The sequence below is a fragment of the Amblyomma americanum genome, chromosome 7, assembly GCF_052857255.1.
Source record: "Amblyomma americanum isolate KBUSLIRL-KWMA chromosome 7, ASM5285725v1, whole genome shotgun sequence".
NCBI lineage: Eukaryota > Metazoa > Arthropoda > Arachnida > Ixodida > Ixodidae > Amblyomma > Amblyomma americanum.
In genome coordinates this window covers 46,359,155-46,386,412 of record NC_135503.1, presented here as the reverse complement: position 1 = coordinate 46,386,412, position 27,258 = coordinate 46,359,155, and the positions used below count along the sequence as shown (strand labels likewise).

At 49.9% G+C, this 27,258-nt stretch overlaps 1 protein-coding gene across 2 annotated transcripts in view; it reads left to right on the top strand.

Annotated features, from left to right (window-relative positions):
- The window catches only part of LOC144099035 (uncharacterized), a 187,983-nt gene that overhangs the window by 17,340 nt on the left and 143,385 nt on the right, over positions 1-27,258 (top strand). Inside the window, exon 1 of one of the 2 annotated variants that reach the window (XM_077632049.1) lies at positions 20,414-20,634. The exons of the other annotated variant lie outside the window; for it this stretch is intronic. The gene's annotated coding sequence lies outside the window, so the exon portion shown is untranslated. Of the gene's footprint in view, positions 1-20,413; positions 20,635-27,258 lie in introns of those variants that run through there. 2 annotated transcript variants of the gene reach the window in all.

Sequence of the window (27,258 nt, the reverse complement as noted above, 5' to 3'; positions counted from 1 at the left end):
GAAAGGAAATGGCTCAGTATCCATCTCGCATCTCGGCTGACACCTGAACCGCGCCGTAAGAGGATTGATTGATTGATTGATTGATTGATTGATTGATTGATTGATTGATTGATTGATTGATTGATTGAAGAACTTTTATTTCCATCAGAAATGTCGTTTCTCCCCGCCCCCGGCACGCAGGCCTGGGAGGCGGGGAGCTGAGCGTCCGCGGGCGGTCAGAGGCTAGTTGGCAGTCCTTGACTGGTAGCGGCCTCTTCCGCCAGATGGATGGTGGTACGCAGGAACTCTAGAAATAAAATGAGCTAGAGGGGATAAACTTTAGCATGCACGCAGATGATACCAATCTCTGGATCAAACGAGGACGCGATGCACACATGGAAGAGCGGTTGCAGGCTGCAGCGGACATCATTGTCGATTTTGCAGCCGAAAGGGACCCGCCGCGGTGGCTCAGTGATTAGGGCGCTCGGCTACTGATCCGGAGTTCCCGGGCTCAAAACCGACCGCGGCGGCTGCGTTTTTATGGAGACAAAACGCTAAAGCGCCCGTGCGCTGTGGGATGTCAGTGCACGTTAAAGATCCCCAGGTGATCGAAATTATTCCGCAGCCCTCAATTACGGCACCTCTTTCTTCCTTTCTTCTTTTACTCCCTCCTTTATCCTTTCCCTTACGGCGCGGTTCAGGTGTCCAACGATATATGAGACAGATACTGCGCCATTTCCTTTCCACAAAAACCCATCATTACAATTATTAGCCGAAAGGGGGCTCGCGTGTTCACCGCTAAAGTCAGAACTTCTTGTATATAACCCCAAAGCATCTCCGATGTAAAAACACGGGGATATTAAAATTAAGGTGGCGGACATGCAGGTGCCAAAGTAGGATAAAGTAAGGATCTTGGGTTTAATAATTCAATCCCACGGATACAACGGGAGGTCCTTACCAAGTTGGAGCAATATACGATGCAAACTCTAGGCCTCATAAAAATATTCGCGGACACGGGTAGGGGATTGAGAAGAGAGGAACTTGCTGAGGCTAATATAGGCGTACGTAATTAGTATAATTAGTCCCGTGACGCCCTACTTAGATATAAAAGCCGAAGGGAGGTAGAAAATAGATGCCTTCATTTGTAAATGTGTTGAAAATTTGGAGGACGCTTAAGCTTCGTCTTCAATGGTGAGACACGACAGCGTGTTGCAGCGTTGCCAAGGGGTGCACGGAACGCCATTGCCCGTTCGGCGCGACGCGTGGCCCGCTGGACAATTTAAGTAAAGGACGCCTGTCTCACATATCTCGGTGGACACCCGAACCGGGCCGTAAGAGAAGGAAAATGAAATGAAAATTGGTTTTAAGGAAAGGAAAGGACGCCTGTCTCACAATTCTCCCTGGACACCCGTACCGCGCCGTAAGGGAAGGAACATTGCGAGAAGGGGGAGGCGGAGTATTGCAAGGAGGAAGATTTTTCGTGGACGGCCAACGCCGCCGACGCCGACTTTTCTGCGAAACCAGCTCCTTAACGCTTTCGCGTTAAAAAGGCACTAAGCTACCCATGGGTACCTCGACGCAGCGACTGCTTGGCTTAGAGGTACATAACACACGGATAGAAACAGTGGAAGCGGTGCGCGCCTCTCAAATTGAAAGACAGCACAATGAACACAAGCAGGAGGAGGAGTAATAATAATAATGGGTTTTTGGGGAAAGGAAATGGCGCAGAATCTGTCTCATATATCGTTGGACACCTGAACCGCGCCGTAAGGGAAGGCATAAAGGAGGGAGTGAAAGAAGAGAGGAACAAATAGGTCCGTAGTGGAGGGCTCCGGAATAATTTCGACCACCTGGGGATCTTTAACGTGCACTGACATCGCACAGCACGCGGGCGCCTTAGCGTTTTTCCTCTATAAAAACGCAGCCGCCGCGGTCGGGTTCGAACCCGGGAACTCCGGATCAGTAGTGGAGCACCCTAACCACTGAGCCACCGCGGCGGGTTAAGAGGAGGAGGACGAAACATTGTCGCACTGTATTAAATTGGGAACGGCAGGTGGGGGTGGTTGTTGCGCTGGATGGCAGTCCCTGTTCCGGGACGCCATTGGCCGCCGCTGCTGCCCGTACTCTCTGGACCAGGGCCCGCTGGCCCTCCAGGTCCGAGCTGGACAGGGCCTCCTCCCAGCCCTCCCTAGTTGGCTGACTTATAACGGCTATATGTGTATTGTACTGGCAGGCCCACGCCATGTGGTATAGGTCCGCATACTGCCCGCAGAATTTTCGCCTGCCCGTGAATGTAGGGTCCATGTGTTTTAGTATGTCGGGATTTCAGAAAGACCCGGTTTCGGGGGGGGGGGGGGGGGGGGTTCCGGGAGTACCATCCTGCCGACGCGTAGGTGGTTTGTAATATCCGCGTAAGAGATTAACGGGATTGGTACGATAGCCGCGGCAGAACCAGATAATCCTAGCAAAAGTTGAAATAAATCCCTAAAGAGGGATCAAAATGAAGGTTGAAATCAACAGGGAACGAAGGAACGCCTTGGCAGTCCCCCGCTTTCCGAAAAATATGCACCCGCAGTTCAACGTAGAACGCAGGCCCAAGAGAGCCGAGGCTCTAGAGCTGAGGCTTGGTAATATGGAGAAAGCGGACGTAGCGTATTCTGATGTGGCTGCTGGCTGGACGCGAGCGGCAGTCGCTTCGATCGCCAACGACCGAGCTATTCCAGTTCTGCGGCGCAACATAGGGACTGCGGAGGAAGTTCCACTCCCCTAAAACATGCAACCCGCCTACCACGAACCCCCGCCGCAGAGCTCGCGCACAGTCGCTCCTCAAACACTATGGCACGGAAGTGGATGCCGTGTGGGTGCATGTCGCATGCACAGGCGAGGACGCGGTTGTAGCCATCACGAACCGCTGCCTACAACCGATTGCGACCCTTCACATATCCCCCACTGCCACTTCGGAGGAGGCTGAAGAGGCCGCTATTGTCCTAGCCATCATGCGCACGGAGACCCGGTATATACTAGCGGGCTCTAAAACTTCCATACTAAATTTGGCCGCGGGAGAGTTCACGTCCCTGCATTTCGCATACTGAACTCTCTCGCCGCACACCCGCCCCGCCACATGGAGCTCATATGGGTGCCTGCCCACCCCGGGAATGCCGGAAACGATGCTGTCAACGCTTTAGCCCGAGGTTGTATCAACCGGACACCGGCGGCCTCCAATCTGAGATTCTCACGGGAGCGCATGCATTCATTCAGTGAACGGACGCCGGCCTGCAAAGCCGAACGTCGGCTCTACCGGTTGGTTTATAGTGGGTTGGTTTATAGGGGTTTAACGTCCCAAAGCAACTCAGGCTATGAGAGACGCCGTAGTGAAGGGCTCCGGAAATTTCGACCACCTGGGGTTCTTTACGTGCACTGACGTCGCACAGTACACGGGCCTCTAGAATTTCGCATCCATCGAAATTCGACCGCCGCGGCCGGGATCGAATCCGCGTCTTTCGGGCCGGCAGCCGAGCGCCATAACCACTGAGCCACCGTGGCGGCCTACGTCGGCTCTACCCCCCACCCACTCCCTCCCTCGACAATTAACACCAGACACTTTGGAGGCGGCTCCAAACACGCACCTTACCCTCCCCTTATTCACGCTCGCGCTATCACCAAGGCCGCACAAACCCCTCCTGTACCCTCTGCCACCACCCGAAAGTCACTCTCGATCATATCCTTTTCCTCTGCCCGGCGGAGCCTCCCACGCGGGGCCTGGACCACCTTACCACTTGGGAGGCTTGAGAGACCCTACTGCGCTCCGACAACACGGTCATGCAAGCCATCGCCACAGGCCGGGCTGCCAGCGTCATGAGCCTTCGGGACATGAACGTTTGAGTGCAGTGGGGCCGTGCGGGGGCCCACGGACCTGTGCGTCCTAAACTCCCCTGTGTGTAATAAAGTTTACACCACCACCACCACCACTACCGGAGGAAGTTGCTATAGCGCTCGACTGCGTAGGAACAAAAGCGAAATTCGCCGTAAGGGAAGGGATAAAGGAGGGACTGAAAGAAGAAAGGAAGATGTGCCGTAGTGGAGGACTCAGGATTAATTTTGGAGATCTTTAACGGGTGACGTTGGTTCCCATCTGCAAAAAAAAACTTCGCAGTGGCTTAGCTCCACTATGCCAGGATATACGTAGCGGGAGGTACGTTTCCCTGGTTGACCTTCTTGTTCTGGCAATGCCAAACGCAAAGTGTCATACATTAGATTACTGACTGGTGTCAAGTCCTTCTGGTGCCACATTCTGTCGCACACACTACAAATGTGTCAAAACGGATTGTTCACAAACTCTGCTTCAAATGTCCGGGTCGCAGATGCCCTTTCGGAAACTCGAATGGTGTGATCAGTCACACGACGGGCCTTCAGATCCTCTTCGGTTGGTTCCCGTTGACTGACTCCTTCCATAGGCTCCATATCGGCTGCTATGCGGCGTCTATTACGCTCGGCAGTCTGGCGTCGCCGTTTGGCAAGGCGTTCCTCTCTCTGTTCGGGCGTCTCCGCTGCTCTCTTCGCCTTCTGACGCTCATTCTGTTTGTTAAGTAGCCAACCGCCAGGCGACAACCTCAGGATCTAATAATATTAATAATAATTGGTTTTTTGGGGAAAGGAAATGGCGCAGTATCTGTCTCATATATCTTTGGACACCTGAACCGCGCCGCAAGGGAAGGGATATAGGAGGGAGTGAAAGAAGAAAGGAATAATAGGTGCCGTAGTGGAGGGCTCCGGAATAATTTCGACCACCTGGGGATCTTTAACGTGCACTGACATCGCACAGCACACGGGCGCCTTAGCGTTTTTCCTCCATAAAAACGCAGCCGCCGCGGTCGGGCTCGAACCCGGGAACTCCGGATCAGTAGTCGAGCGCCCTAACCACTGAGCCACCGCGGCGGGGCAACCTCAGGATCGGTTTAATTTTAATTGGTTTAATTGGTTTTTTTTTTGGGGGGGGGGGAAAGGAAATGGCGCAGTATCTGTCTCATATATCGGAAGAGTTGTTCTCTTGTCTATACCGCCGTTTAGCAGCGGCTGGACTCTGCTTCTCTGCATCCATGCCAAATGTTGCGGTACAGCCGCCGATTACAACTCCGCCTTTTATACACAATGCTTTCGCATGCGACGACGCGCGGTTCGGGTGATAGAGCTGCGTGCGGCGAGGCGGTGGTGACGAACGCGGCGCAGCTGTGGGGTCTCTCTGGTTACGATAGTATCGGCGCATGCGCACAACTGCTCATCCGCGTGATGTCACATTCACCTTCGACGGTGGAGCGGGCGCGCGGCCGCGGCAACGGCGGCGACGAAGCACGCGGCTCACCCACTGCCGCTCTCCTGTTGCAATGGTAACGGCGCATGCGCACGACTTCCCTCTCGCATGTACCGCGAAATGCTCGGCTGGTAGCCTGGTGTAGCCACCGCTACAAAACGCTTTCATTGGGTTCCGCACAATGGCTTGGCAGCACACCCTCACTGGTGGCAGTTAATGGTTGATCGCGAGAGGTTGGCCACCGGTCGACAGCTGCGACCTATTGGTTTTTGGTTTTGGGGGAAAGGAAATGGCGCAGTATCAGTCTCACATATCGGCTGAGTCGTGAACCGGCCGTAAGGGAAGGGATAAAGGAGGGAGTGAACGAAGAAAGGGAGAAAGAGGTGCCGTAGTGGTGGGCTCCGGCATGATTTTGGGGATCTTTAACGTGCACTGACTTCGCACAGCACACGGGAGCTCCAGCGTTAATATCAGCAGCCCAACGCCTAAGCGACTGATCCACCGGGTTGGTTGGTTGTGAAACTTTATTTCCAGCGGATATAGAGAAGCGACACGAAGTCGCCCCCCGCTTAAACGGCGGCCGCTATCCCTTGGGCAGCGGCGGCGTCTTCAGCCAGCTGGAGGAGCTTGATCTGTATCCCCGGGTCGGGGCTGAGCAATAGAGCCTCCCAATGAGCAGAGTCGGTAATGAAGTGACTCGCTGGTAGGGACTGCGGGCAGTTCCAGATCATATGATTTAGATCGGCTTTCGCATCACAATTTTTGCATTTGTTTGAGTAGAGTCCTTCCGAATAGAAGCTACACAATTGGGGATTTGTATAGGTGTTAGTTTGAAGTTTACGCCAGGCTTTGGCCTGTTGCTTGGAGAGGATCCACCGGGTGCCCGCGTTTCTTTGTATGCGAAATGACTAGCAGGAACTGTCATGTGGCAGCAGGAGTGCGAGAGCGGCAATCAACAAAGTCAAATTGCACCCGCTCGACATTAAATTCGGAAAACTACATAGAATCACGGTTAAATGACATACGCAAACTTCGCAACTTAACGAGAAGCTACCTTAAACTACTGCTTACTGGATATAGAACACAAATTGTTTTCTTTTATTCTGTAAACTACTCGGTGCCTCTTTTAGTGTCTTTTACATTAAGAAAGGAAATTGGCCTCTCAACACTGCGACTATCATACCGCTCCAAAGCAATCTAATACCAGGTTCTGATTCTTTGCCTCTGTGTACGTGCGCATTCCAATTTGGTAAACTCATTGTTTAAAGATATCGATGTGTATCAACTTGGAAGATGTAATTTTGTGATGTTGGCCGTTTTCAACTGCGTGCTCGATGCAGTCACTGTTGGGTAGGCCAGGCTGGAATGCGCGTGAGTTGCGCCGCCTGTCTGTCTGTTTTGCTGCCAGGAAGAGAGAAAAGGAAAGTGCACAGGTCTGACCACTGGCTCAAGCCGAGCCACAATCGCTACCACGTGCAGATAGTAGGAAAGTTGAAAGGTGGGATAGAAAGCCAGGATAGTAATGACGCGCTAAAGACAAGGCCGATGCCGGAGGCAGTGCAATACCGGGCCAACCGGTGGCGGGAGTGAAGCATCCTTCAAACTCTCCGCCACATTTCCAAAAATAAGTCCAACTTGAACCCGTACCAGGTACTCTACGGGTCCGGACAATCGCTTAACTAGTCGACCAGTTTATGCTCAGAGACGCTTATGAGCTCCTCTTCGGCGGTGATGGCGAAGCCATAGGGAAACATATGGCGAAGCTGCGTAATGCTGAGGGCACCCCGTGCCATTCGTCGCTTATGTGCGCATGAAAACAGGAGCTTTCGGAGCGTCTACAGCGTCTTTTACGTGCCTCATCTGTGAGAGCGGCTGCATGGCGTTGTCGACGCATTCTAACTGCTCATCCAGGGTTGCTTTGATTTGCGCGCTAGGAGCTGTTGTGCACTCAAGGTGCCCCTGCTTTTACATCTTCCGCCAGCCAGTTGGCAGGAATTTCAGTGCGTTTTTCGGCCATTTCCGGGATATTGCTCAGTCGCTCCTTCTGGTTAATCGCGATGGCGTTTCTGCACACCCCTTTTTTGCAGGCTTGTCACAGGTTGCCGCTGAACTTCATGATGGCCTTATGGCTCTGGCAGCAACAGGTGAAACCAAGGAGGCGTTAGACTCAATGAAACGAGGCTCAGCGCCTGTACCAGATGGCCTTCCTGTGGACTTCTATTTATATTTCTGGCATATTGTCGTCCCCATTTTCTCGGATGTGTTAAAAATCTGCTTCACTCAGCATGGCATCCCTGAATCAATTAAAAGAGCCCGCATTGTCCTTATTCTTAAAAAGTCTCCTTTGTCGACATGTCCGGCAGAGTGGCGCCCTATCACCCTACTAAATTCAGATTACAAAGCGTTAGCAAAATTACTCGTTCGCAGTCTAGGGTTGCTCTCCTCCCGTCCTTCATTTCCTGCCACCAGGTTTGCTCCATCCCGGGTCGTGAAATAGATAGTTTATCTTCTGTAACACGAGATATCTTAAAGTATACTATCCGGTGGAGCACACAGGGTCTTCTTTTTTCCTTCACTTAAAAGAAGGAAAATTTGGAAATTGGTATTTTGGGCAAAAAATAGCACAACATCTGTTGCACATTTCGCCGGACACCTAAACCGCGCAATAAGGGAAGGAATAAAGGAGGAACTGAGAGTAGAAAGGAAGAAAGCGGATGCTTTAACGGCACTGTCACTGACGGGACTCCGATACATTGGCGTAAATCGGTGCGGTACCTTGTCCTGGACATCGACTAGCGCCTTTCCTTCCGCCCCGCGGCGGTCAAGGCCTGTCTGCAGATGAAGAGGATCACCGCCACCGTGCACAAGCTCACCGCTCGAGGCCAGGGCATCTCCCAGCAAGCCGCGCTGCGGCTATACAATGCCGCAGCTTTGGGGGCGGTGCTCTATGCGCTGCCGCTCGTCACGGTGCGCAAGCCGTGCTGGAAGAAACTCGAGTTCCAGCACCACAAGTCCCTGCGCGTGTGCCTATATAGCCTGCCGAAAAACTCGCAGTGCGCCGCAACATTTGCCGAGGCAGGAGCGTGGCCACTTGAGCTCCAAGCAGCGCACAGAGCACTGAATCACATCGACCGGCTTCACCGCGTGACCGGACGGCGGCTCGCTGCGGCAGTGTATGCGCTCGCACTTGAGCTCACGAATGGGCGCGGCGCTGCTCGAGTATGAGCAATTGACTCAAGGTCTCAAGATTGACTCAAGATTATTGTTGTTTCACTCTTCTGTCAATAGGTATGCTATCCCGTTTTAAATCGACCACGAGCAATTCCTGTCAGTTACTCAAAACTGCTTGTGGCATCTCTTTAATTGGCTCGCCTTACATGCTTAGCTTCATGTCTGCACGTGAATGTCAATGTATCCGGTTACCTTGACATGGGTACATATGTAATTAATTTTTTTTTATAATCAAGATAGTGCCGTCACTGGTTTCAATGTCAATGTCAATAAAACTGTCAATGTCAAATAAACTTTATTCTAAACAGGTAGTACCGTCTAGGCTCCTCGTAATACTTTTCTGTATATTCGTGACAGGGTGTAAAAGACAACACGTCCTCATGTAGCCATGTGATCATTCACCTAGCATGGTTGGGATAAGGCCTAATTCGTATGAAAGAAATGATTACGTGCCTTCATTGTACGATGCTTACCCGCGGCGGCATATCACACCTTCTCTTGAACTGCCCTGGCTTCGCTACCGGACGTTCTGAGACCGCACCCTAGAGTTTTAACTACCGCTCCCTTCTAGCAGCTGACTCTAATGTGCAGATGGTATTTGCAAGATATGACACCCTTACTGGCCTGATCAGAGCGATGTGAGGTGAATGACAACCGTGGAAACATTGCAGACTCTGCCTACTCCTTGTAACTCCCTCCCATGGTCATGCGGCTTCCTTGCCTAAAAGAGCACTTTCAACTCAAATTATTGTTTCTCCATCGTCCAGCTCTCAGCGCTGTTGAGGGGTAGTCTTCCATCTCGAATAAACGTTGAAACACTCCTGCTTGCATTCGATTACGCCGAATGCAAAGAGGAGTCCTTCAGTTCTTCATTAACGCGAAAGCATTGTATATTCCATTAGCACTAAACCAGTGTCCGCCGTCCGCGCTATGGCACGAAATTCGGAGAGAGAGAGAGAGAAGCAACTTTCTTGCCTTAGAATGTCGGTTTCCTGAGCCCACGAAACGAGTACCAGTTGGTTTAGTTCATGGTGTATGGAGGTTTAACGTCCCAAAGCGACTCAGGCTATGCGAGACGTCGCAGTGAAGGGCTCCGGAATTTTCGACCACCTGGAGTTCTCTAAGGTGCACTGACATCGCACAGTACGCGAGCCTATAGAATTTCGCCTCCATCGAAATTCGAGCCCCAGTTGGATGATCTTGTCTGGCCTTCTGAGAAGTTGCCTCCTACCCGCCGCGGTAGCTCAGTGGTTAGAGCGCTCGGCTACTGATCCGGAGTTCCCGGGTCCGAACCCGACCGCGGCGGCTGCGTTTTTATGGAGGCAAAACGCTAAGGCACCCGTGTGCTGTGCGATGTCAGTGCACGCTAAAGATGATAATAATAATAATAATTGGTTTTTGGTGGAAAGGAAATGGCGCAGTATCTGTCTCATATATCGTTGGACACCTGAACCGCGCCGTAAGGGAAGGGATAAAGGAGGGAGTGAAAGAAGAGGGGAACAAATAGGTCCGTAGTGGAGGGCTCCGGAATAATTTCGACCACCTGGGGATCTTTAACGTGCACTGACATCGCACAGCACACGGGCGCCTTAGCGTTTTTCCTCCATAAAAACGCAGCCGCCGCGGTCGGGTTCGAACCCGGGAACACCGGATCAGTAGTCGAGCGCCCTAACCATTAAGCCACCGCGGCGGGTCACAATAGCAGTCCTCTGTAAATAAAAATTAAAATTGCTTTTTGAGGAAAGGAAATGGCGCAGTATCTGTCTCGCATCTCGACTGACACCTGAACCGCGCCAGAAGGGAAGGGATAAAGGCGGGACTGAGAGCATAAAGGCAGAAAGAGGTGCCGTAGTGGAGGTCCCAGGAATAATTTCGACCACCTGGAGATCTTGAACCTACACTGACATTGCAAAGCACACGGGCGCATTTTAAAGCGAAAGCTTTACTAGCCTCGTTGAGCTAAGGTCAACGGCACGGTATATTTGGCCTTCAGGTTAATGAGCGGAGGTGTGTCAGCCACTTGAGGTATCACGTGACTCGCCGAAGCTGCAGCCGCGCTCTGCCGCCGCTGCGCCGACCGCCGCCTCGCCAGCTGTGTACACGTGACTAACTACGTGATTCGCATGTTTGCTTGAAATGGAGACGGCGCTGCTCTCGCGTCATGGAGGTCTCGCGTGCATACACACAGCCACCTAGCAGTTGCTCGCTATTTGCCAACACAACTTTATTTGCCACAGATGTCGGTAATTAGGGCAGGTGCGTCCTGTGTGGCTCCCAGGTGGGGGCAACGTCCTGGGCCCTCGAAATGAGGGCGATTTGTCTTGTCTGGCTGGGTGAGGAGTTCGCCCAGCTTTCCGCAGTTGGAGCTGGGAAAAGGACCCGTGGGGGCGAATTATTTTCGCATCCGCAGAGGATGTTCTCCTGTGTGGCGGGTTCTCCGTGGTTGCAATTAGGGCATGCTAGGTCATATTCCCCATTGGTGATTAGTGATAGCCTGAGTGCGTCTGCAACCTGCAGAGCGGGGTGGCTCGCGCTCGGCCGATGTCAGGGTGGGGAGGCGGAAAACGGTGTCTCGTCTACACGGGTTGAAAATTAGTTTTTGAGGAAAGTAAATGGCGCAGTAATAGTTCCCATAGTGTACGGCGCAGAAGTGCCGTAGTGGAGGGCTCCGGAATAATTTCGACCACCTGGGGATGTAAAACGTGCACTTGCACCGCACAGCAGTTCCCGGGTTCGAACCCGACCGCGGCGGCTGCGTTTTTATGGAGGAAAAACGCTAAGGCGCCCGTGTGCTGTGCGATGTCAGTGCACGTTAAAGATCCCCAGGTGGTCGAAATTATTCCGGAGCCCTCCACTACGGTACCTCTTTCTTCCTTTCTTCTTTCACTCCCTCCTTTATCCCTTCCCTTACGGCGCGGTTCAGGTGTCCAACGATATATGAGACAGATACTGCGCCATTTCCTTTCCCCAAAACCAATTATTATTATTATTAACCGCACAGCACGCAGGCGCATTTGCGTTTCGCCTCCATCGAAACGCGCCCACCACGGCCGGGATCGAACCCGGGAACTTAGACTCAGTAACCGAGGGCCATAACCACTGAGCCATCATGGCGGACAATGAGTACCCGGTTTCGAACCCGACTGCGGCGGCCATGTTTCGATGGAGGCGAAATGCAAAAGGCGCCCGTGTTATCGGCGGCCATTGATATGGCCGCCGATATCACGTCAAGAAGGGTATTTTAACATTTCGAATTCGTATCGCATCGTAATCGCATCCTAGCGTGATCATGTCGTAACGTCCCTGTGAATTAGGCATGTGATTATAAGACTCCTGCCCTAATTTGCAGAACGAAGCACAGTTAAATTTATATGGACTGCTTTCTCAATAAGCTAGCATAGGAGTGTGCCTCAAATTTCTTGCAAGGCCTGTTTTCGCTCTTACGAACTCCCTGTCTTGGAGGACGCATCATAATTTCTACTTTGTTGTTCAACTTCCATCATCCCGAAAGTTGTTCCAAGCTCAAAGTTTTAATCTCAAGCAAATAATAAGACTTCTGTAGATGTGATCACCACCGCAAGTGCTGCAGTAAGCAGGATATGCTTGTTCAACACCATTAATGTTTAAAAATATAAACTTTGACTCCTAATCTATGTGCTGTAAATTACAAAAATACTATCCTTCTCTAGACGGCCGGAGGTATCGTCAGCCCATCTGTAAATCTAGCGCTGCTCGTCAACGCAAAGTAAAATACATCCGCACTGCTTGCACACTGCACTTGTAAGCAAGGCGCTTCCGCCAGAACATAACCATGCACATCAAATAATTTATTTTGCTTTGTACAAGCTACAAGCATAGAGCAGCCGCATATAGCCACAGCTACTAGCACCTTGACGAATATGTTGATGGCGAAAAGCATTTAATAATATTTACATAGAGGTTGACAGGGAAGCAGCCTCTAGTGGGCCGCTCCCCTTACAGTACTAGGTGGAGTCGTTTATTCACGGACCCCATCGGTCTTGACCGCCACTCGAGCTGGCGCCTGCTCCAATTCCTGACAGAAGCAGAGGCAAATTGTGAAAAGACTCCTTCACAAGAAATAAACAAATGAAGAGCACATGTAGGCACCACACACACAAAAAATAAGATAGCACTGACAGCTTCACAGAAACGAAAAGAAAAGCCCCACACCGGCTACAAGGTGATTTGCTCACTACATTTACACTGTTATGGTAGTTACATCACAAGAATACATGGTTCCAGCAGTTTATAGAGAATGCAGTAATATCAACAGAGCAGTGAGCATAATACTTGAAGCGAGCTAAAAGGCTATAGGTTAATGACTTGAACGCATAAATTTTAATGGGAAGTGTTATGCGCCAGACATCTGGACGACGTCTGTTATATGTGAGGACACTTTACTATAATGAGGTCGAAACGATTATTATGTTTAACAGCTGCGCAGCACGACAGAGTAAGTCGGTAGCTGTAATAAAGATAAGCTTTAATAAATGGCAAACTTTACAAACCCCCTCTGTGCGGGCATCACACGGCACGTTAGCCAGTATTCTGATTACTTTATGTTATAATGAGAATAATTTGTATCAGTTTGATATGACATCATCAGGTCAGCACCGTTGACATCGACGTGAACATTTTTCTGGTGTGTCACGTTCCCTCAAGTATGTCTATTAATCACAGTGACTGCGTACCTTTTCATTTCTTTTTTAAATAAACTAAGACACGTAAGAAAAGAAGGCAGTGTAAATAAAGAAATCTCGAGAATGTCTTTCCATCGCCATAGGTTTTCTGTTCTTCTTGCATTGGTATGGCTGGCAGCTTTGCCTACGTTGACTGCAGGTGTGACGAGAACATGCATTGCATTTAGTGCCGAACCCGCCGCGGTGGCTCAGTGGTTAGGGCGCTCGGCTACCGATCCGGAGTTCCCGGGTTCGAACCCGACCGCGGCGGCTGCGTTTTTATGGAGGAAAAACGCTAAGGCGCCCGTGTGCTGTGCGATGTCAGTGCGCTTTAAAGATCCCCAGGTGGTCGAAATTCCGGAGCCCTCCACTACGGCACCTCTCTCTTCCTTTGTTCTCTAACTCCCTCCTTTATCCCTTCCCTTACGGCGCGGCTCAGGTGTCCAACGATATATGAGACAGATACTGCGCCATTTCCTTTCCCCAAAAACCAATTATTATATTATTATTATTATTATTATTATTATTATTATTATTATTATTATTATTATTATTATTATTATTATTATTATTATTATTATTATTATTATTATTTAGTGCCGAGAGACAACCATTACGGTGCGCACAGGACTTCCTTCATCTTCTCCCACTGACAGAGCTGAAAGTTCTCGGACGGTGGCCATAGCCAACTTCCGCTATGAAGGCCTTCCAGGCACTGTTCCGTTTCCTGAGAACGTCGTGCCTGTTTGATAGGCCACAACTTTGTCGTACGAAAAGTTCCTTCTTCATTTCTTCGCACTCTTCATTTTTAACCCAGTTTATTTTTTACTTTCCCTTTTACATCCGCCCTTTCCGCTCCCAGTACCGGGTAGCCAACCGGACCTCCTCCTGGTTAAACTCCCCACCTTTCGTACTCCTTCTCTTACTCCCTCTTTCTTATCATGAAGAAAAAATAAGGGAAGGAAATGCGTTCCCCTTGACTCGCGTCACTAGTCCCCGAGCTACTTGGCGCTTCTGCCTTGAATTTCCCTAAAAAGAACCGAGCTAATCAAAATGCGCTCCCAAACTGGCCGAATGCTCCGGGGAGCGAGGGGCTCAATTCTGGACGGGTCGTTCGCGAGGCGCCCGCCCTCCGCACCGACCAACCGCAGTAGTCGCGCCGGCAAGAGATAACCCAGTCTAGTGGCGTGCTGCTTTAATGAGCGGGATAAACGCCTCGCGCGAGCGCCATCGCTAACGTCACCGTGAAGCCTGCGACGTGAGGTTCCCTGCATGGCGCAGAACGGAGCGAGCGCCTCTTCTCGCTGCGCCTGTCTCTCCAGCTGCGAGCCTTCATCACTTAGTGCGGCACGGGCGACTTTATTTAACGATTTAACTAGCGGGAAAGACGTGGTGCGCGGAATGTGCAGAACCCCGAAACTTGCAAGTCTAATTCCGGCTGCGTTTTCTATACCAGAGAGCGCGGTCGCTTCCAGGTTCAGCTTGAATTCTACGGGCATACGCAATCGATTTAAATTAAGCAGTCCTTTCGGCGTGAGGGCGTCCGTGTACGAGCGACATCCGGGTTTATAAAGACAGTGGAAGGAGGTCAGTTGAGCTCAGTAGAGTAAAGACGGGACATGGAAAATGTGCCGCGAATTAAGGAACTTCTGCATGGTCTTATAATGTGTGCCAGTACATCACTACCATCCATGTTGAACATGCGTTAAAAAAAAAATAAAAAAACCTCACTGCGCTAATCCTGTACTTCGATTTTTGCTGCTAATCATTCGTTCGCTCGTTCATGGGGGTTTCACGTTGTAGTGAATTAAAATCAGTTGAAAGTTCCTGCGCGTGTTGTCAACTCCGTATCTGTACGTGTCTTTCAATGCGTCCTCATGCAGCACCAACAGCCACCCTATTCAGGCGTAAGACCTGCACACGACCGAATATTTGAAGCCGCATTATAACTTTCTGTCTCCACACCAGTTCGATAAAATGAATACGACGAAATACAAACACTCCCTTACATGCACGCAGAGCTCCGGAGTTTGTGTTCTCACTTTCACACGATGAAACACTGAAATTCATTCTCTTAAAAACGGAACAAAGGCAGGCACTGCGCACTCTTTTTACCCCCTCCCTGTCCACCGCTTCTCACTCACTCATGTCTCGTATACCACAGGCATTTTTCCGCAACACCAATTTTTCCCTCCTACAGCGTGCCGCTAGTTTTCCGCAAAAGCAGCACCGAAAAACGCTCCGTAGAGGCAGCAAAAGCAAGCGAGGCTCTTCGCTTACACAACACACCACCACAATAAAACTCAGGCTCAGCTAGTGGAAGCTTGGACACGGCATAACAGATCCCGCCTCACTTCTCGAAGCCGGGCAATTTATCTCCGTCCTAAACACTCGCGAGTCGCCTCCCTCATAAGCACAAAGAAAATAAACTAGCGCCAAAGCCGCCTCTCGCACGCGTTGTGCGCAGTTTTCTCTGCCTCTTTCCACTTCCTCGACTCTATACGAAGGCGGCAAAATCCACTTCCGACTCCACAGAGATCACCTCCGTGGCGCCCTTTACGCAAAGTCAAATTTGAATAAACGGCAACACCAATACACAATTCCTCTCCCCCAACGACGTCTACTAGCAGCTCGGCTTGAGTACGAAACTCTTCCTTCCTTCCAAGTCGGCCCTTGCCTCCTTTTTCTTTCGCCCTCTCCCAACGGGGTTGTAAATCTTGTTCCCGCGGTTGTCCCGCTTCGGCTTCTTCCCAAGCATGTTCCGCCGGCATATACCCTGCTTAAGCAAGCACAAAACGAACAGGGTGCTTCTTAGAGAAGCTTTCTGAAAAGGTTCGAGAGAAAGAGACAGCGCGAGTTGTTTCTCCTTTCCGTATCCCCCTTTTTTTTCGCTTTTGTAATTTCTTCTTTCTCGGTCTATCGATCGCGAGACAAGTTAGCCCTAAACGCTGCCGGGCGCCGTATACAACGAGACGCCATCCCCCGCCGTCACAAACAACTCCCTTTCTCTCTCAAAGGCAATCTCCTCTCGTCTAGTAACAACCTCCGCGCAACAACTGAGGCGAAACGCTTTCCCAGCTCGTTGATCACTGCGTTCGTATTAAAAAGACAAACTCCCTTCCCCTCTCTCCGGGTCCTTTCCTCTACGTCTCCCTGAGTTTCTTGCTTCCCTAAATTTCTTCCCTGTCATCCTCGCGGCTTCCAGCGGGAATTCTACCACACCACACTGCCCCCGCTAGCGGTTCGCTGTGCTTTCCCGCTCGTTGTAGCCGACAAACGCAGCAAATTCCGAAACTGGTCCGACGCAACAATGCGTCTCTGCCCGGGCCGCTCGCCGATCAGTGCCCCAGCGACGGCATCAGTGGTGCTGGCCGTGGTTGATCAAACGCCTTTATCGCGATCCGGCAGGAGAGAGAGAAAGAGAGAGGGCACGCACGGAGATGGAGTGGCGCCAGTAAATTACAGGATGGGGCAATTCCATTAGAGCAGCCCGATCGGCTCCGCTCAACCATCTCTCCCTCTCCTGCCCTACTTCCCTCCCGCCTCATCCCGATCTTCCCGATCCGAACCCGTTAGGCTGTATGGGCCGCCGCTTGCACAACCGTCGCTTTGTGCGTTGTCCGACACGGGAATGGGAGATGTGCACGCTTCGGGATAACGCGCTCAGCGCCAGCTAGCGTCTCTTGCCGTTGTAATTTTGCCGCCGAGGTCACGCTGCGGGTCTTACGAGTCCGTTGGCAACGGCTGGCGTCGTCACCGAATACATGCAGATTTCCTTCTTGAGCGGCGCATAAAAAACTCCCCCCACCCCCCCTACCCTCCGCCAGAACATCGACCTGGCACTGAGAGATTTCGCTGTATCGCGAAATGTTTGCTTACGAGAGCGGAGACAGCGCGCGAAAGGGAAAGGGGGAGGGTCAAGGAGGCAGCGGAGTGACGATTTTGCTCTCGACGTACAGACGCTTCAGTCGATGGAAGCGGGTGCGTGGGAGCCTGCCGATAAGTGATGTTATGAAATAGGCTACACGCTTACGCCTCTCTTAAGTTTTCCTCTTTTTTTTTCTAGATACTTCTGTTTGCACTTTTTCCCGAAAAAAAAAACGGAGCCTTTTCAGGGGCATCGAGTCGGCCAGGGAAGCTTGACAAAAACTTTGTGAAATCATCCCAGCCCGTCTGGGAGCGTTCATCTAGCGCTTCGAGTGATGCCCGATGAAAGTGGGTCGAGTTACTAAACATATCGCGTAGTGGAGCTGGAACAGCAGACCCAAAGCGATTAGGTCGACGACAATCTGCACTCGACCTAAACTATAAAAAGACAGGTCACGAGAGAACTCGAACCCCTGGCGACGTGCCACGCGTACTTAACTCCCGTGACGGTTGGCGCGAGTTTAATCCCCCCGCCTGGGTCGTCGGTCTTCCTTCTTTGTCTTATCGTAAATATGGAAAGCCTACAACACTCCCCGCTGTCTCTAAGGGGTAGAGGCCCCACTGAGCGGCGCAAAGGTAGATTCGACGCGTTGGGAGAGACGTATGGGGTGAAGGAAAACGGGGTGGGGGCGAGGAGACGACGCAACGACGGGCGCGGCGCAGAGACGAGGAATAAGCTAGACAGGAAAGAGGAAGGCTGCGCTCCTGGGGCGCCTCCGCTGCCTCGCCGGCGCACAGGGGAGCGAAGAAAGCGCCGAGTGACGCGCAGTAATCCGACGCCGGCGACTGCCGCATGGGTGGCTTCTTTTTCGTGCCAGGCGCGGGAGCTTCCTCCTAGGGGAGACCAAAACGGATGAGATAGCTCACTCGTATGCATGCGTGCATGCCAAGCGGACGAGATGAAGCTCACCTCCTCTCCCTCCTCTTCCCTTAGGTGCCCCGTATTCATCTGCACCTTTTCTATCTTCCCATTCGCTGTTTTCTTCATCCTTCTTTTACGACTGCCGCCCCCAGCGACGCTTTTCCTTTACCCTCCTTCTTCTCCGCTTGTCTCTCTCTCTCTCTCTCTTTAGGCTGCTGGCATCGCTGTCAGCGCCACCGCGTAGTCCGCGGATCGCTCCTTCGAGGGTTTCGCAATTTGTCTCGAATAACTGGAAGGCGGTTGTGCGTATGGCACGCACTCCCCCCCTCAATCTTCTGAGAAAGTGTGGCCTGACCGCTTCTTCTTGCCGCCAACGAACTCAGAGGACGAACTATAGAAGCATGCTGGGAACGACCGGCTGGATCCAGGGGCATCAAGCAGTTTGGCGGTGCTGTTGAGCTGTGGCTATGGGTGCGAGGGGCGCCATGCCCGATACTGAGGCTCCCTTCTTTCCTTATCGAAGGGCTCTTTTCCTCAGTCGGGAAGTGCCCGTCGTTTACACACTCGATGACGAAGTCTTCGAAGTCTCCTTTATCTGTTCTTGCCTTAGTTCTGTCGAATTATAACATAGCGTCTATTTTTTTTCATTTTTGAATTCCTAATCACTGGGTATTTTTTTTTCAACTCAACACTCAAAATAAAAAGAGCGAATTGAAGGTCTGCTGGCTCAAGACTGAGCAAGGAAAAGACTAGACGACCGCCCTCGTGTGAAATAGCAAAACAAAATAATATTTAAGTCCCAGGAGGTACGAAAGTATTCCTCCATACGCATTCCCCTCTGAGCCATAAATTTTTTTTTTCATGTAACTAAACACACGTGTTCTCCAATCGATACACTCTTAAGGCCTCATTTAGGGAAGGCTTATCTTTCAACCTGCCGTTTCCCTTTTCCTTTACATAACGATATGGAAAGTAAACGCGCGGTGCCTAACGCGAGACAAGGGCCATCCAGGAGCAGCGCTGATTTGTATGGGATTAATTGGTCGTTTTAATTGCGCAGTTCGGTTGTAACAGCGCCCGCTTTCGTAAAGCCTGTGTAGGCGCATTCCGAGAGCGCTCGTCCCTTGAGCAATCACAGCTTTTCCCGAAGAAGCCCCCTGTACACGCAAGCGACCCTTTTATTGCGAGAGGTAATTGATTCTTGTTCCAAAGTCACGCGAGGTCGCGCCTCCTTCCAAAAGCAGGAGCGCCCTATTTTTAGAGCCTGACCCCGGCCCACCTTGCGAAGATAAAAATACTAACAATGGAGGTCGAGGTCAGGCTAATGAAACAGGGGGGAATTAGAGCAAAGGTGGAAACACGAGCGCCCGCCTATTATAACAAAACGAAACATTTGTTACCAAAAAAAAAAAAAGTTGTATGTGGTTGGGAGGTGGGCGAGGAAGTCGAAATGGAAAAGCGCGCCCAACCGCCAAAACGTGCGCCTTAGGTTTTCTTTTTTTTTTTGTTCTTGCGGCTTTTTCGATGGCCGAGTTTGCCGTTGCTACGGTGATATGGGTCAGGGGCTGACGCGAGATGCGTAAAGAAGGAAAAAATTTTGTCCGCAAAGTGAAGGCTTATCTAATGAAAAGTAGAACCTGACTGCGGATGCCGAGAACAGTAAGACGACCGTGCATACATATAAAACCTGCTCTTAGACTTTTGCTTTCCGTAGCATGCTGTGCAGGCAGTGGCCTACAGCTTTTGAGGACAGCTATGCTGTGAATGCCATCTCCTGTTAGTAATTATTTAGGAAGTGCTCCAAATGCATGCATGCTGAGCACGTCGGCAAATGTCGCTGATGGAGGTGCCTCTTCGGTGGTCAAACTCCGGCAAAAGGCCTGTGAACTTACGTTAGGACAGGAACAAAATGGCGACATAAGTACCCGTGCCAGTGCCCTACTCTATTACTCTGGTTCTAAGCTGTCCACGAGGCGCCAGGACCAGCAGCGCCATCACCGCGGACGCCGTGGCGCCTGGTTACCTTGGCGACCGCCAATGGTAAGCCGTGGCGGCAAAGCGTGCCGCGAGGTGGCGCGCCCGGAGCAGATGGGCTTTCTCGGGACGTAAATAAAGGAGACGCCGGACGAGGCCATCCCTCGTGGCGCGCGCGCGCGCTGGAAAGAGATGGAAGGGGAGGAGGAGGCGGAGGAAGGCCCTGGGGCGAGAGGAGGCTAGGGTGAGTGAGGAACTGCCCGGGGAGAAAAAAGGGGAGAGACTCTCCCGTTTGGGGAGGGGGAGGATGCTCGGGAACCACCGCCGCCGTGAAAAGAGGGGGAAGAAGAGCGGAGAGTAGCCGGAGCAGAGGCGCGGGGTGGGGGATGCCGGGAACGCGGCGGCGGTCCGTCCACCGGCGCCGACATCCGAGGCCAAGTGCGCATGGCGCGTGTGGTCGCCCGGCGCGCCTCCGCCGCCGCTGCTGCTGCTGCTGCCGCTGCTTCCAGCGCGCTGCCGCCGGCACACTGATCCAGCACTGGATTTCGCCCCTAGTGCCAGCGTCGCCAGCGGGCGTGCAGTGGTGAACAAGTTTGCGACCTCCGGCTTCGCCCTCTGCGCCGCCGCGTTCTGCTGCTGTCACACTGGCCATGGTGAGAGAGCTGCCCGCCACCACCACTACGGCTCACTGCTTTCTTTCTTTCGTTGTTCTCCCATTTTTTCATCTCGCCCAGTCTCACGGTGGCTGTGCGTGCTTCGCGAGCCCTACGCCGGTCGGCGGCGTCATTCCTTTGAGCGTGATGTGCGTTGGTCTAGTTTTCGGGGAAAGCCGTACCGGCGCGCCGGAGACGACGTCGTCAACGGAATGATGTCGCGGTGGTCTCGGTTGAAAAGGAACGAAAACGGGAAGGGGGGAGGGGGGAGCGGCGAAACGACAGTCCTCCGGAATGGCTTCATTGCCGTTATGATTCGGGCGTGGAACATCGCGTCTTACTCGTCGTCGTCATGAGCGGAGTCTCTTGATTAACTGTACGGCCGCTCTATAGGCAGACGATCACTTCAGAAGCTACCTTTTAGGGAGACGGCGTAGTTACCCGATGTGGGGGCTTAGTTTTACGTTTGTCACATTTCTAGGCGATACGGGACACATAAATTACGGTTTATGCTGCCCCGTACATTATGTACAAAAAAAAGTGTTTTCAATGTCAGTCAACCCAACTCGTATCAGGCCATGACGCCGTCAAGTAGGCCTTGCACACTGACGTAAAGCTGCGTCAAGTCTTATGACCACGCCAGATAAGTGGTCTTTCAGGTTTATTGTCTTTTTTTCAAACTTGATGTAGGAAAAGCTATTGAATCTAATATATAAACCGTTGCTACTGTCAAGATCTCACTGAATGTCTAAGTTACGACCTTGTCCATGAATACGTCTCTGCAAAAACTATTAAACGAATCGTTCGCAACGTTTCTTGTGTCATGGCCTCTCAGCGGTTGTGAAACCCTCTGCATGACATAAGCGTTCTCTCCGCATCGCAATGCGGCTTCATACTCGTATTTCCTCGCAGTTTCATCCAGTTTTCACATTCATTTGTCTTAAGCACGCTCTACTTTTTCTTCCCTCACCTCTTTTAGCATGGCAACCTAGCTCGAGTGACCGACATGTCATGCAACGCTGTGCCTTTACTAGAGTTTCTGTCCCCTTAACAATTTTTAAATGAACATTAGTTATTTTAGCTGAAGTCAGAACATGCGAGCTGTGAACGCAGAAAAGCAACGTGTATCACCTGGATTGCGCTTATATCAGTAGCTGTGTGCAAGTAGCATAAATACATTAGGCTCTGCATCCATGGTAAGGAGTAGTATACTGTATCTGAATTTACGGCAATAATATCCCTATTTGTCAAACATAATCGCTAACCACGTGACCTGCGCAAGAGGGCGTGCTGTACAAACCGATAGGCATTCTTCGACCATTCCTGATACCATTTTTCTGCACACACATTTTCTGTGCTGTGTGTGACAATGCAATTTTGAAAAATGTTCATCAATGCAGATTTAGCACCATGCTTAACTCGACGGGGCTTATACTGCAGGGTGTGCTTTCTAAGCAATCCATCTGAACTACTCGGACATGAAATATTTAGAACTTCCAACAGTTTACTGGTGTTTCATTATGCTTAGATGTGGATATACGCTTGCATGTTTGTAAACATAATCTATTTTGAAAACTACGCGGTCAAAGTAAATCATCAGCTTGTGTTCTTGAATTAAAATCTTTAGCCCCCTACCAGAATCACTACCAGTTCACGACGATTTCGGAAAACAGGACAGCTCTGAAATTTTCTATTTTTTATCAATAGCTAAATGTCCATTATGGTGCACCATGAGCGCTTCATCTCCGCTTTCATCCTTAATTCGCTTTTCAAGCAAGGACGAGACTGGCTCTTTCCACTTTTATAGTAACTTACACTGAGGTAGAGTGCATCGAACGAGAAATAAAGGAAAAATTCTCTACAAATGTCTCGCACTGAATCCTCAGTGAAGTGTTTCGTGTTGTGATATGCTCTTGTATTGTACTTCTACGTGCTTCTTGTTTTATTGTTCACCGTGATTCGAATATGTGCATAAACTAAGCGTGCGGTGTACTGCGGCTACTGATGCCCAGGTTTCTGGTGAACTGTTCACTGTGCAATTAGTCGTTTTTAAAATTTGCTGTGCTGGGTGGACGCACTAATCTGCCGTGAACGTCGTTGTGTACCGAATTATTGTATTGATGTATTTTTCATGTCATAACAGCTGGCCCTGACTCCTACTTTCTTCTCGCAGAAATAATGCAGCATGAAATCATTAGGAGCGCACAAGCAGCCCTCACTGTCCCAAATAATAATCTCACTACCAATAGCTCGTAACTATTCTGAGGTTATCGGCATGTGTCGTTGTTATCCAACACTTCTCATACCCAGGACAACCTCTAGCGTGCTCTTCAGTTACTATATCATCAGTATTTCATTCCATAAATCAATTCAAGTAGCTTTATAACGCATTTTCAAGAAAATAATTCTGAAATATTTCTACCAAGAAGCTTGGGAGTTAGGAGCCAGTCCAGTAACGAAAATTACAACAAAGCCTAACTACTCGGCAGCCTAAGCATGCAGCCACGAACTGAAGGGTGTCCTTTGTATTTTACAGCGCCACCGGCTCAATGCAGCCCTCAGTGCCGGTCTTCGCTTCTACTCAGCGAGGAAATTGACGTTTTTTTAGTGATTTTGGCGTTCCAAAAACATTCGTGGGAAGCTAATAATAATAATAATTGGTTTTTGGGGAAAGGAAATGGCGCTGTATCTGTCTCATACATCGTTGGACACCTGAACCACGCCGTAAGGGAAGGGATAAAGGAGGAAGTGAAAGAAGCAAGGATGAAAGAGGTGCCGTAGTGGAGAGCTCCGGAATAATTTCGACCACCTGGGGATCTTTAGCGTGCACTGACATCGCACAGCACACGGGCGCCTTAGCGTTTTGCCTCCATAAAAACGCAGCCGCCGCGGTTGTGGGCAGCTGTACAATGGCTTATAGGTAAACCGTCGGATTTTTTTTTCTCACGACACAAAACACTCATTGGCAAGCACACCTTAAGTAATAATTAAAACGTTCACTTTTACTGGTAATAGTGTTTGTACGCAACACTGAAGTTTCTAGCGATTTTTTCTTAAACAAGGGAGGCATTCTGTGTGGTCACTGAAAAATCGTTAAGTAAATGAGCATAAACATTCCTAGAGTTGGCAAATTTTCGTTCACCTACTGTAAGTATTGCCGCAGAAAAAAAAAATAAAACTCCCTCGTGGCTTCTTCGATAACTCGTTGGTCTTGAACACGAAAGGTGGAAAGTTCGACTCGTTGTTTAACCAGCAGCGCATGATTTTGTTCGCTCCTTGTTATGACTAGTGAAATTGATGGTTTCACGAGACTCCGCAAGTTTGGGCAATGATTAGCAAAACTCGCTAAACCGTAGCTGACTACGTCAAAAAATTATGATATGGTACGTGGGGTTTAACGTCCCAAAGTTCACATGGGCTGTGCCAGACGCCATTGTGGTGGGCTCCAAATTAATTTCGACCTCCTGGGGTTCATTAGCGTGCACTCACATCGCACAGCATAAATCTTCCAAGCTGAATGAAAATAATCTTACAATGACATGGCTGTAGGTGACGAACTCAGGATATAACTGGCGACTCTTGCTGGTACCGCAATAATGCGACGGAATGTGGGCTCTATAATACGAAGGCTCCCCTTATCAGAAGTCTGCACTCACTGAAGAACAGAAAAATGCTATTTCCTCGTTAAAACGAAGTCCAAATGGCGTTATTTCTTTAAAATGCTGTATTTTTTTAGTGCGCTGTCAGCTGCATAAGGACGCCTTTAAAGTTTAACAGCGTTCCGAACACATCTGCATCTCAGCATAATAATAATTGGTCTTTTTTTTTTGGGGGGGGGGGGGGGAAGGAAATGGCGCAGTATCTGTCTCATATATCGTTGGACACCTGAACCGCGCCGCAAGGGAAGGGATAAAGGAGGGCGTGAAAGAAGAAAGGAAGAAAGAGGTGCCGTAGTGGAGGGCTCCGGAATAATTAGGACCACCTGGGGATCTTTAACGTGCACTGACATAGCACAGCACATGGGCGCCTTAGCGTTTTTCCTCCATAAAAACGCAGCCGCCGCGGTCGTGTTCGAACCCGGGAACTCCGGATCAGTAGTCCAGCGCCCTAACCACTGAGCAACCGCGGCGGGTGCATCTCAGCAGCCTAAAATAAACCTGGGTTAATTTTGCAGGTTCAAGTTCCACTCAGTTAGAGATGACAACATTAGAAAAACAATTTCAGCTTAGGGTCAGGACGCAATAGAGTTCGGTTCTAACGGCACATATTAACAATTTCTCTGAATGTACTCACCGACGACCTTTCCTATGGTCTCAGTAACAAACCAGAAAACAGAGACTGAAAATAAAAAAAAAGATCATTGCAGTTATTCTCATAGCTCTAACTTGGAAATGTCAAATGTTCTCATAAAAGAACCAGTCCGCAGAAAGAAAAAAAAAAGGTAGACGCGTACAGAGTTCTCCTCGATTCGTTCTCATCGTTCGGTTGAATCCGGCTAGAAGCACCCACGTGCGAAAATCCGAAGAGAGCCACTACTACACAAAGCTTAACTTCACTCGCCCACCACTCTCTCGAGCAAATATTTTATCCTGCATTTCCAGCAGAGCTGCCTGAACAGTCGCTTCTTAGTCCATATAAGGCATGCATCGGTCCATGTATGACGCAAGGCCAGTGAAGTACGTCATTTGAGGCAAATGTCAAGCGGTATTTTTAAGCCATGCTACGTACATACGATGCAGTGCACTTGTAAGTCCCTACGCTTTCTCTTGGACCATGGTGAAGTGTTCTGCGGAAATCCTTTTTGCTGATAGTGTTTCCTTGACTAAGCTGTGGGGTATTATGACGACATTAAACCTTGATCTACCGCTATAAAATGCAGGCGTCAGATAATTCCAGAAAGGATAAACAGTGTTCAGACTCCTGAACAAATAAATATTGTCCCAAAGTGGAATTCTTGAGAGGCTCGTCTCCCGATAGTCAATGTTCTCGTGCTCATCAAACATTGCCCTGATACTTGGAATACCTCTAGAAAGTCGAGGTCTTACCCTGTGCATGGTCACTGGAGACAGCAGTTTGCGGTGCTTTGGCGGCTTACGTCTCTACAAAGCAAGCGCTGGAGGGCGGTAGATAAACGTGCTCATCAGTCTCTAGAGATTATGAGCGTCAAAGATTTGCATAAAATCAACTATGTGGCGCAGCGTCAACTTCGATCGAAGACTCAGAGGGCACTTGACTTTTAACAAGGGTTACAAGAAACAGCGTTGAAAGTTAATTGCGATATGCTCTGTACGAAGCTTGAGGCATATGATGCGTTATCTCTCGGTGCTCCATATACTGATAAGCCGCCCAAGGTGCTGCCGTTTTTTATTTATATCCAGTTTTTATATGGGCAGTTTCTGCTTTCCTCCTTCATTTAAGCTATTCATCCTCTGCTTTACATTTTCATAATGCAGAATGGTGCACTGTCACCTGTATTAAAATTAATTTCCTTCTCCATTGCATTCAATCTTCATTGCTTCTTTGATGTTCTCGAACCTTCACACTACACTGAGTCCCAGCCACGTACGTTCATAAGGATTAGCAACACATTAATAAATCCCTTCACTGCGCTGTTATTTAATCGTATTCTTTGTTGCGAATTTACACGCAGGTTACGCGGGTTATCACTATCAGCTTTATCTAAATGTTTAGGAGAAAATTTCGGGTTATACTAGTAGAATGAGGTCATTAAAATTTAAAATTCGAACAAAGCTTCAAACTCGCAAGTAAAAAAAAAATGACACGAAGCGTATGCAGCGCATGACGCCGTTAAGTGTTCATAAATCTTGCACCAAATTTCCTCACATGAGGGCACTTTTGGAGAGGGGAATTAGGATCTTGGAGGCGCCCCGCATGTTTAATGCGTCTGGCAACGGCTTGCTTAAGTGCGAAGCGGCCCCGGCAGCTTTAAAAGCGCTCGTTCTCGGAGAAGTGCGCAGTGATTGATCGAGCCAAAGTTTCGTTTATTGACTCAACACGTGCCTTAATCAATGAAGAAAAGTCGCTGAACAACTTACTCCGCGGGAAGCTCGCTAAGATTCGCACTTGCTCTTCATCGGAGCGAAACGCTAACGGTTCAACGCTAGCGTTGAAGGTCAGTGTTGTTAGGCATAGTACAATGATTCCGCAGGAAATGATTTAAATGCGCCAAGCATAGAGTTTCAAAGCCAATGACATCTTCACCGCGAGACGCTTACTGCCAATATTGGCACTTCCTCTTGATGACAATGTAAAACTGGACGAATTTATCTGAGGCTAAAATTCCCGGTGTTATCCAGCGCCAGATTTACAAGGACAGAAAGGGACGACACAAGCGCCATCTGGGAAGAACACACAAACCTGTGGCAGTGTGTTAATCAAACGTCTTGTTATCTTTACTGGTTCCACTGTGAGGCGCCTTTTTCTCTCATTTTGGTACAAAAAAAAAGAGAAAAGGGGGCGAGGATTCATTCCTTTGCGTATGCTCCCGTCAAGCCTACTGTCATGATCCTAATAAATATCCAATCAGGTCCAGCGTATGTGTCGGTCGAGTCTTTGGGTAGTTGTTTATCAACCTTCGAAGAGGCCGCCAGATTTAAGCTCCCT